The sequence below is a fragment of the Macaca fascicularis genome, chromosome 4 (assembly GCF_037993035.2).
Source record: "Macaca fascicularis isolate 582-1 chromosome 4, T2T-MFA8v1.1".
Classification (NCBI taxonomy): Eukaryota; Metazoa; Chordata; class Mammalia; order Primates; family Cercopithecidae; genus Macaca; species Macaca fascicularis.
Genome location: NC_088378.1, coordinates 9,615,591 through 9,627,794, shown reverse-complemented (window position 1 = coordinate 9,627,794; position 12,204 = coordinate 9,615,591). Strand labels below are relative to the sequence as shown.

General features: G+C 43.8%; 1 protein-coding gene across 8 annotated transcripts in view; it reads right to left on the bottom strand.

Annotated features, from left to right (window-relative positions):
- The window catches only part of PRKN (parkin RBR E3 ubiquitin protein ligase), a 1,364,839-nt gene that overhangs the window by 141,565 nt on the left and 1,211,070 nt on the right, over positions 1–12,204 (bottom strand). The window lies entirely within an intron of this gene.

The following is a 12,204-nucleotide window of genomic DNA, read 5'->3' as shown; positions in this document are numbered from 1 at the left end:
CCATGCATATATACATAGTTATAAAACATAACCATTAAATTCTAGTTAAATGCCACCAAAAATGAAAATAATAAAGTAGCTTCAAATTGTACTTATTGCAAGGTGACCTATCTGAAATGTCTTTTTGGTCGTATTATAAGAGGACTTAAGATGCAGAAGGGGAGGATCATAGCCTATTCATATTTCCATCTCCCACAAAGTGTCTGGCACATGTGTAATAATTAAAGTAGACAATCTTTATTGAATGTTCTCTTGTTTAAAGAAGTATTTTAAGCCCATTATATTTAATAGTTCATGTAACCATCAAAACTGCTTAATAATTTTGGCACTATCATTATCCCATTTGACCCATGAGGACACTGGCACTCACTGAGGTTTAAATGACCTGGCCAACATCACACATCTAGTAAGTGCCAGGGCTGAGATCTGAACTCAGAAAGTTGGGTTCCAGACCTTGTGTTCTTCACCATCACACTCTACTCCCTCTCCTAATAGAAGGTACTCGGTCTGTGTTTATCCAGTTGACAAACTGATGGATAGATGGACGAACAGAAGGACTAACGGGGGCTCCAGCACACGGTCACCTGAATATGTGGCGGTGAACAAGGAAGGGCACAGATTACACGAAGAGCAGATGCGGAAAGGGCCGACGAGGGAGGGACACTGGTAACACCTCCGTCACTGCTCTTCTTTGAGCTGATTCCGCATAGAGCATCTTGGGGTGAAATATAACGACGTGCGTTAGCACAGAGAAGCTAAGCTCCTTCTCTTGGGTTCCTCCTCTTCCTTTGCAGAGGAGATGTTTTCTGTCAGAATGATTAGTTAGAAGTGAACAGTGAAGTCCCTCAATTAGCATTCCTTCAAAATGCCATCTGTAAGTGACTGAAGAAGTGACAGTCAGAAGGCAGAACACAGGGCTAACTCCGCACAGACAAGACGAGAGGCGGGGAGGCACGGCCGCTCCATCAGCCGTTTCCAGCACGTTAACGGGTCCACCCACTAAACCAAACAAATGCTTTCTTCCTACCATGGAGACAGAAACTGAAAAGTAATTTTTGACAGCACTGTATGATTTAGTGGGTGCTTGCAGACACAGCCTATACTTAGTTTTATACCAGATTTAATAGAACGTTTCAAACTTTCCTAACCATTTGGCAGCTTTTAAAAAATAAAAAATAAAAAAAATAGCAAACGCCCCTCGGGGTTACTCATTGCAATGAAAATACCGCATCATCAGGACTTTGCGATGTCTTGGCAACTCTTACCCCAACTCTATCCAACATGTGCTCTCCAGGTAGGTCAAGGTCAATACACTTGATTACTTCAAAGCCTCAACAAAAATGTTTTCCATCACCACGTTATCAGGTGTTCATGTCAGCTTAGAAACCTGACTGGTCCTTTTCATGCCTGTGGAACAAGGGACTGAATCTTAAGGAGAGTGGAGACCTTATGTTTTTTACATTCCGCATTCAAGAAACTATTTCTATGAAGTTTAATGATCAGTGATGCTTTTTTTCCTTCAAAACTATCCAAAGACTTCATATCTGTTTGTACAAGGAGGCACGGGATTGAACTGAATTTCTAGTTTCTTCATTGACTGGTTCCTTCATTCAGTAACAAAACTGAACATTTTAATGTGCTGACACTGTGTGAGAGCTTTACGCACATTAGCTGATTTAATCAGTATGAAAATGGTCTGCAATAAGCACACTTATTCCCATCTTATGGGCAAAGAAATGGGCTGGAGAGGTTTCAGTAACATGCACCAGCTGGCTGAAATGCATCTGACGAAATTTGTGCTTCCAGTGAACTTGTAAGATCCAAGTCTCCAGCCGAACGTCAAGTTCTTCTAGGATTCGTCCCCAGCCTTTCCCCAGTCTTCTAGGACTCCTCCCCCTTGCTCCCTCTTGAACTCTGTTGTTGACACCTTTCTTGCCTGCTACACTGTTACAGTTCTAGAGTGGTGCTATACATTGGAAATAAAATGTGAGCCGCACATATGAATTGTATTTTAATATCCACTTTAGGAAAGCAAAAAGCAGGTGAAAGTAATTTTGATAATATATTTTATTTACCACAATATATCAAAACATTCATTTCATCTTGTAATCAGCATAAAAATCACTAATAAGATATTTTATATTCTGTTATGGTATTAAGTCTTTGAAATCTGGTTTGTATTTTACATTTGCAACACACCTCCCTTTGACTAGCCACATTTTGAGTGCTCCAAGGATGCCGGCTAGTGGCTACTGCATTGCCCGGCACAGTCCTACGGGAGGGAAGGAATCCTTAGTTGCTAACATGTCAGACAACATGCTATGGCTCGTAGTTGTCCTCCTGATGTGTATCTTCTCCTCCCGTCCACAGTATTAGAAGCCTTCACTGGTCATGTGTCTGCCAGGTACAGACTACATCTCCCAGCCTCTCCTGCACTCAGGGTACCATGTGACTGGATCTGGCAACTGAGATGTAAATGAAACTGAAACGTGCCATTTCTGGGTTATGCCCTTAAAGAAGGCATGTGCTCACCCCTTCTCCTTCTCTCTTTGTGCAAGCTGGAAGGCAGGTATGGTGCTAGTCACCTTCAACCACCTGAGCATGCTCAAGGGACAGCAGAGCCGCAGACGGGAGCTTCTGTTTCCTCACCACAGAGCCAGCCATGGGGACCGTGTCCTGAGAGAAAGAGGTTCCTGTTTTGTTCCCACAACTGATGTTCATCTTTGACAAGCACGGTCATCCTCATTTATTTTCATCATTTCTAGAACCTAATTCCATGCTCTCTCGGTGGGGTTAGACCCGATTCTTTCTTCAGGTCTCAGTGAAGCTTTATTTCAGCAGGGAGGCTGAAATAAATTTTTGACAAATTTTGAACAAATATTTGTTCAAAGAATAAATGTAATTAAGAGGCTTAACATGTAAGTGACATGCTCTTGCCCTTCCAGGTTTGATGGGAATACAGAATCTCTTTAGATTTTCCTGGGTCCTGTTAGAGAGCATCAGAATGACAGTACACACAGGCAAGGCTAGCTGGGAGGACTGAGCGGACTGAGTGTCATGGGTTGAGTTGTATCCCTTACAAAGATATGATGACGTCCTAACACCCAGTACCTCGGAATGAGATCTTCTTTGGAAATAGTGTCATCGTGGATGTAATTAGTCAAGGTAAGGTATATTAGTCTGTTCTTATGCTGCTAATAAAGACATACCTGACACTGGGTAATTTATAAAGGAAAGAGGTTTAACTGACTCATAGTTCCACATGGCTGGGGAGGCCTCACAATCATGGCGGAAGGCCAATGAGGAGCAAAGGCACATCTTACATGGCGGCAGGCAAGAGAGCATGTGCAGGGGAACTTCCCTTTATAAAACCATCAGATCTATGAGACTTACTCACTACCGCAAGGACAGTATGGGGAAAGCCACCCCCATGATTCAATTATCTCCACCTGGCCCAGCCCCTGATACGTGGGGATTATTACAATTTAAGGGAGATTTAGGTGGGGACACAGCCAAACCATATCATAAGGTCATGCCAAAGTAGCTGGGCTCTAACTGAAACATGGCTGGTGTTCTCAGAAGAAGAGGAGGGAGACGCAGCGAGAAGGTGGCCATGCAATGATGGGAGCAGAGACTGGAGTGACACAGCCACAAGCCAAGGATTGCTGGCAAACACTAGAAGCCAGAAGATGCAAGGCAGGATTCTTCCCCATGGGTTTCAGAGGAACATGACCTTGGAAGCACCTTGATTTCAGACTTCTGGCCTCCAGAACCGTGAGACAACACATTTCTGCTGTTCTACACCACCCAGCTTGTGGCACTTTATGATGGCAGCCCTAGGAGCAAATACATCAAGGCAGACTCCCTCTCACAAACCTGCTGGTGTGCCCTTTCCTCCTGGCTATGACTCCACAGCCTGTTCCCAGGAGTCAGTCCACAGGCCAGGGCCAGGCGGCATTGCTGGCTAGTGGCCTGCAGGAGGGGCAGTTACCAGTACTTCCTCGCTCCCAACATGAAAAGTCAGGTAAAGAAGTACAGGAAGCTCTGCCAAGGAGTGCAAGGGATTTGTACCTCCTTAGGACAACTTCCCAGGGAAGGGCGAGTGGAGGACAGGGTGTCCCCACTACAGGAAGCAGGGGAGACATCATCATTCAGTTCTCACAGACATTCCTCCTTCAAAACAGACCCTCTGGCAAAGGTTATCCTCTAAAGAAAAAAAGTTCTTGCTCCTCCGTCATGAACTGGGAATAAATTAGGAGAGATAAGAGACAGATATTACTCCTTTTTAGAACTCTGTATTCCCACTGAAAAGAGTCAAGGCTACAATTCTCAAGTCTGCATGTGTGCACAGTGCTTACATATCTCACACACACACACACACACACCATATTCCACTTACAGACTGAATACTTTGCACCACAAAGTATTTTCAGCTGCTCTTCTCGCTCCTTTCCCTTTCAATTCAGAAAGCTAACTCTAGCTCAATTATCCCTTCCTTTTGATAGAATTCACATCAAATGCAAACGAGACGAGACCAGGATTCTGCCTGGTTCTGTTGCCAAGGTGGGTGGGAAGTCGGCAGCAGGGATCAGTAGCTGTAGCTGCTTCAGCCTTTGTTGAGGCTAACTCTCCTCCCAAGGTGTCTCAAATAGAAAGGCTTGTTCCTGATGCTTTCCAATTATTTTCACTTCAAAGAAATACTTTAATATATTTAGTTCAAATTGCATGATGGTAATTATGCTTCTAAATCTGATCAAATGACGGGAGAGAGAAAACCTTTGCTTCCATGAGGGGATATTTGTTCTTCAATAGATGGGTCTAATTTTCCATAGTGGGAGGACTCACAAGCACTGAGACTGGCTTTTTTCATTGGTTATTTATAAAGCTCTTATTACACTGGTTAAATTCACATGTGGAAAAAAGATAAATTATTGTTAATCAATTTCTAGCCTAATCTATTCATAATTTAACTGATAGCAACCTCTGCTGACCAAGGGGATTTTTATTCAGGCTGCAAATCAATATCATGTTACAGAGTATATTAATAAATGGGATATTTAACTTTTTATAATTAGTGTTTGTATTTATTATATTTGTTACGTTACTGCTCTCCTCAAAGATCCCATTATAATTCCTATTCCTCAGTAAATAAAAGCTCACTCTCTGGTTTGGAATTCAGCCCTCCTCCCAACACACCACACAACCCTGCAGTGCTGGCCGTTCACACTACTCACGGGGTCTTCAGCTCCCTTCTCCCTGAGAGCTTGTGGGAAGGGTGCACTGTCCCAACCCAGTTAGATGTCATCAAATGCCTTGTTTGGCCAATGAAATGTGAGTGGCAATGACATGTGTAACTTGTGGCCAAAGCCTTTAATTGCTGGCACTCAACTCTCCATCCCTCCCACGATCCTGCTTCCTGAAGGAAGGGCTCCACCTGCTGACCCTGATGGAGAACGAGGTCGTGTCTCGCTCCCTGCCAACCCTACTGGACAGGCCTCACGCGTGAGAAACAAACCTTTGTTGTTTCAAACCACTGGAATGTTGAAGTTGTTTGTTACTGCAACAGACTTTAGTCTGTACTGACTAATACACCCAGGATATTCTTTGGAAATTCTAGCGGCTCAATTCTATTTTCAAGTGAAATTTGCTATGGAACACCTATACATAATAAAAGCAGAGATGGTCGTGTTGAGGAGTGAGATGGGGTGAGTGTGTGTGTATGGGATGGGGGAGGATTGAGATTCTTCTTTACCTTCTACTGAAGCCCCTGATGTTCCTTTGCAACCTCTGCCTATTTCTTAGAACTCAGGCTGAAACCCTGTGATCTAGTCCAAACCAACCTTCCCAGCTAGGGTTTCGTTCAAAGGTCACAACTGGTGGCCCATGAGCAGGATCTGGACACACACACACACACACACACACACACACACACACACACTTTTTTTTTTTTTTTTTTTAAATTTTGGCTTTCAGAGGGTTTGAAAAGAATCTAAGACAATATTTATAGATTGGGAGATTGACGTAAAAGATGCATTCTAAACTTCCCTTGCTGAGGTGAAGAATGAGGACACCCTGGGCCTCCACTGCTTCCCTTCAGTTGCTATTTGTCATTACACTTAAATGTCCATTGCATATAGAGAAATATTTCTGTCCCATATCTCTATCAAAAGTGGGAAATGATTGTGTTTTTCTAAAGCAAGAGAGTGTATTTCTTTGTGGAGTGCGTAATTCTCCTAAGTATGAAAGTGAAAGGTCAACGTTTCAATGTTTCCCCTGCCACTTCTCTCGTTCATGTCACCTGTTGCTTCCTATTGGCTTTAGAATGTGGGGCATCTCTTCTAGCCTCTTGCATCTACCTCTATGGTTTGACTTCTGAAAATGTGGTGCCTGGTCCACCTGGATCCAAGTTGGCTGAGATGCTCGTCAAAAATGCAGATTGCAGGTTTCATTTCAGACCTACTGGATTTGAGGTGGTGGCAGTTTCGGCACTTTTCATAAGTAACCCTTTCCCTTGACAACTCTTAGGCACAATTAATCTGGAGAATTACTGCTTCGTGGCTGAGGTCATCGTATATTCAGAACCAAGTTCTATGAATGGGTAAAGAATTTTTATTCTCTTCTAGCTTTGAGAGACCCTCCAGAAGGTAGAATTGGAATGCCAAAATGCTATGATTTCTGAAATGGTGTCCAGGAATAACACATTGAATTATCTGAAACCACAACTGTTCACAAGATTACAGATAAACTGAACACCAAATTGTCTTCCGAATGTTGCCCTCACTCTCCTCCTTCCCCACTGTCGCTCATGCAGTGTCTTTGCCAAAAGTCCTTCCGCCGTATTTCCTCACAACATCTCACCCATCTTTAAGGTGCAGCTGAAATGTCAATGAAAATTAATGCATCCTTGCTATCATCTAAAGTCAATTGTGTCAAAACTGTCTTTTAGAATTTTTCATTTTTAATAGAGCTTATTTTTAAAGACAGTTTTATTTCACAGCAAAATTGAGCAGAATACAGAGAGCTCCCCTCTACCCTCTCCCCCATACATGCACAGCCTCCCCCCATCAATGTTCCCCACAAGAATGGTACATTTGCTATAAATGCAAAACGTACATTGACATATCATCACCCAAAGTCCTCAGTTTACATGAGGTTCATTCTTGGTGCTGTACTTTCTATGGGTTTGGACAAACGTATAATAACATTTATCCACTTCTGCAGTATTATATAAAAGAGTTTCATTGTCCTAGAAACCCTCAGTGCTCCACATACTCATCCTTCTCTCCCCAAACCCCTGGCAACCATGGATCTTTTTACTGTGTCCAGAGTTTTGCCTTTTCTAGAATATCATATAGCGGGAACCACACAGTATGTAGTCTTTTCAGATTGGCATCTTTCACTTGCTAGTATGTACTTAAGGTTCCTCCATATCTTCCCATGGCTTGACAGTGCCTTTCTTTTTAGCATGGAATAATATCCCATTGTCTGGAAGTACCAGTTTGTTTATCCATTCATCAACTGAAGGACACCTTGGTTGCTTCCAAGATTTGTCAATTATGAATAAAGCTGCTGTCAATATCTGTGTGAAGGTTTAGGTGTAGACATAAGTTTTCAACTAATTCAAGTAAACACCAAGAAGTATGTTTGCTAGATCATATGCTAAGAATATGCTTAGTTTTTGTTTTTTTTTTTTTTTGAGACCGAGTCTTGCTCTGTCACTCAGGCTGGAGAGCAATGGTGCGATCTCGGCTCACTGCAACCTCCGCCTTCTGGGTTCAAGTGATTCTCCTGCCTCAGCCTCTTGAGTAGCTGGGACTACAAGTACTCACCACCTCGCCTGGCTAATTTTTGTATTTTTAGTAGAGACGGGGTTTCACCATATTGGCCAGGCTAGTCTTGAACTCCTGACCTTGTGATCCGCCTGCCTCAACCTCCTAAAGCGCTGGGATTACAGGCATGAGCCGCCGTGCCCGGCTGTGTTTAGTTTTCTAAGAAACTGCCAGACTGTCTTCCAAAGAGACGGTACCATTTTGCGTTCCCACCAGCAGTGAATGAGAGTTCCTGGAGCTCCACATCCTCCCCAGCATCTGGCGGTATCTGTTTTGCATTTTGGCCATTTTAGTAGGTGTGTAGAGGTATCTCATTGTTTTAATTTGCAAATGCCAAATGACATATGATGTTGAACATCTTTTCATATGCTTTTTTGCCATCTGTATATCTTTTTGTTGGTGAGGTTTCTGTTCAGATCTTTTGCCCATTTTTAATCTTGTTGATAGTTTTCTTACTATCAATTTTGAAGAGTTCTTCGTATATTTTGGCAACAGTCCCTTTATCAGATAGGTCTTCTGCAATGTTTTCTCCCACACCGTTGAATGCTCTCTTTTTTAATGGTTGGTCTGTTTCCAGTCTTCAGAAATCAGGCTTCACACCCAGCCCAGATGTTCAGGGGGTTGTTTGACTTGTCTGTCATCTGCAGCGGTCTCCCTTCTGCTTCGTACTCCACGCCTGTCATATGCTGGAGAAACTGGTCATTTGTTCTCTATAGCATCTCACATTCTGAATTTGTACAAGGCTCAGGGACGTCTTGAGCCATGGGATGTGTGGGTCTATAAACCAACGGGACAGGCCTTGGACAGACAGGGGTTTCCTTCAGGCAGCACGGCCTCAGCCACAGCAGCATCCTGAGGCTGAGGATGTAACATCAAGATATAAAGATATAACACCATGTTTCTGAGATGGGGCTGCCCTGGGAGAAACGCTGTCAGTGAGCGACATGAGAGAGAAAGTCTGCATGTTTCAGTTACTCGCCATGTCAGAAGGAATACCTGGATCACTGAAACATCTGGGCATGAAAGCTTTTTTATGAGTTGTGTTAAAAACCGCTTTTTGTGGATCACAGGAAGCGACCCTGAAATGCGTCATCCTGACCATCATTGTTGCTTATCATGTCCATTTTGTGCCATGCACTGCACATGCCTATCATCAGTCAATTGATTAACTTTGCACTCTTTGGGAGAGGCACTACTCCTATCTCCATGTTATAGCCAAGGACGCTGAGACATAAAGAGATTAAGAAACTGTCAACCAAGTCAATAACAATATTTTCTCTAAGCTCATGAACCATGTTCAGCTGTGCAGGAAACCAATGACAACAAAGGAGAGCTTCCAGAAGTAAACATAACTGATGGTAAAGGACCCCTTCTAACCAACCCTGGGAAATTAGCAGTTTCCCAGTACCCCAAGCTACTTGCCTTCCCACCCCTTCTCTTCTGAAGCAACCTCCCGACTCTAGAATCCATTCCCACATTAAAAAAATGGGATAATGTGAGTTGTCATTTATGTGCATTGACTGCTAGGGATGAGGGTAGCAAGAGTACCCTGAAGAAGGGGCCTGTAACAAGCAGGGAAGAGAGAAATGGGGGATTTGGGAACAGCACACTTTTGAGTACCAGTGCATTTATGGAAAGGTAATAGTTAGAACACAGTGTTATTGGCTAGGACTAACGATGGTGGAGCAGTGTTGGTGAGGGTATGAGGTGGCTCTGATCCATGCCCTCCGGTGAATGTGCGGGACGGACAGGTGTGGAATGGTCACGAGTACATGCTCTGGAGTAGAAGGCGCTGGATTAAAAACCTGACTCCACTGCTTAGTAGGTGTGTAACCCCAGGGATGTTACTTAATTGCTTCAACCTTCACTTTCCTCATTTTAATTTTAGGAGGAGAACAGCACTTACTTGATGCATTTGTGGTGAGGATTGAGTTAGATGACACATATCCAATGTTAAGCACCGTGTCTGATAGAAACTTCTTAATACGTTGGAAATCTTACTATTGTATGGATGATGAAGGAATGGTTCCAGTGACTTTCAGGGTGTGCCTTCTGGCCCAAGGCTAACAACAGCTGTGTATTATAAAAGCAAACTGATCTCCCATGTAGAGAGAGGAGATGAGATCTCCTACAAGGCCTGCTGCTACTTGTAATACTAGATTGGCTAAAAGGAGGGTTGAATGGGAGGGGCTGCTGCCGTACCATAGAGTCTACATGTAATACTAGATTGGCTAAAAGGAGGGTTGAATGGGAGGGGCTGCTGCCGTACCATAGGGTCTTGATGAATTTATGGCTGTCATTCTGAAGATTTTAATCTTTTCTGAACAAGTCATAAAAAAGTCTTTTATACAATAGCCAAGACTCATGAACTTCTGTTTGCTGCACACTATGCTCTTTCTGTGGGTTATTCAGGTCATTCTCACCACAAATATATGGGGTAAGTACCATTTTCATCCTAAACAACCTTTGCCACTAAATAACCTTTGCCCCCACTGCACTAAGACTTTTACATGTTTTAACTCACTTAATGGCTGCAACGGTCCCAGGAGGTAGACACTTGTTAATTACCCCCATTTAACAGAGGTTTATGGAGGTGAGGGACTGGAGTCAGGGGGCAATGGGGTGGCCTAGTCTAGCTGGGTTCTAAGGCAGTCGCTCTGCACCCAGAGTCCTGCTTCGAGAGCCTCTGTGCTTCTATGAAGGTCACAACCAGAAGCAGTCCAGCCTGCAGTTGCTGTTTTAAAAAAGAGGTTGTAAACATCATTGGCTGCCCCACAGGGTGGCCGCAACACAAAGTCAAATGTGAGAATTCTTTTAGAATCCACTGTGAGGAAAGGCCTTCTTCCCCCAGGAATCCATAGGCTTCTATTCTGATAATGATGATTATATCACCACCAGAGTCGCCTTCAGCCTTGATCATTGAGATACCCTAGGCAGGAGGAAAGAATTGAAGAACCTCTGTGGTCAACCTAATTCTTTGCTGTATCCATGATCTGGATTTTCAGCCTTGACTTCCAGTTTATTATGGTAGTGTTAGGTCTGTTCTTGTTGCATGAGGAAAGGTATTAATATATTTAAAAAGCTATAGCAACGACATGGGTATAGAGACAGAAGATGTGACTTTTCAAAGTTAGAGGTTAAAAGGCTGTAAGATATTCAGTAACATAGAGGCTTGAAAAAAGATCCCAAAGGGTCTCCAAAGCTGGAAGGACGGGCTGAACCTAACCATAAGAAATCTAATGAGGGTGACTTAAAGGCATGAGCGCAGCAGTATCTGCACCTCAGAGCTGGGCAAAGTCTGGCTCCCTGAGGAACAGCCGGGGGAATTGCCATGAGGACCACTGCCTGCCAGGCATAGCCTTTTCCCAACCCTGAGCATCTGAGCAGGGTTTCAGGCAGGGCGGGTCGGAAACCTCAGGTGTGCGAGGATGGGAAAGGGGGTGCATCCTGTGTTCCCCAGACCTGTACTGACTGAGTCATGTTACAAGTCAGGAGTTGATGCAGGGATAAACAGGAACAGACCAAACACTGCGGAACTTTCAAATACATTACCTGCAAACTCAACAGAGGCGAAAAAGTTTGTGGCCTATTTAATGAATTCATCAACAAATGCTGATTGAATGTCTGCTCTGGGCTGGTCAAAAAGGGTCACAGGCGCATGAGACAAGTACAGAAAGGAGGACAATGAAGGTGGATGGGGCCCAGGAGTGGCAGGGGGTTGGGGGGGACCCGATCAGACTTATCGAGAGGCAAACAGCCGGTGCTCAATAATGCTAACTGTAAGAGAGCAATATTGATTTATTATACATTTAATTATTTACAGATAAGTGTGATATGGCTGCCCCAAAAAGTTGCTCAGTTGTAAGCTGGGCCAGTGGTCTGCAGGACCAAAAAGTCAATTTGGGGAGCTACCTTCTACAAGACATTAACAAACTGTAACCCATTCAGGCAAGGCAGCCATGGAGCCAGGAGCAGCCTCACAGGAGGTTGAGGAGGGGCATTAAGCCTTCAGAGAAGAGGCCCATGAGCGGATGTCACAGGCCGTCTGCTCAGCTACACCAAGCAGCTCCCAGGAGTGGGTCTCAGGCCGTGGGCACACATTTCAGGGAGGCAGTTTTAAGCCTCACGTAAGGAAGAACTTCTTAAAAATTCCTCTCTTCCTAAACCACCGTCCTGAAAAATTTGAACTGTTTGCCACTTAAGTTGGACACCTGCCAAGGAAGCAAGGTGTGTGGAACCCATTCCAGGAGTGAGAAAGAGGTTCGATGACTGGGCTTTAAGTTCCTTTTCAGCCTAAGATTCTGTGGGGCTAAGAAGACAATCTTCTTAGGTGTGAGTGACTTTTTGTGAAGGTATCTTTTCAGTGTGGCATTTG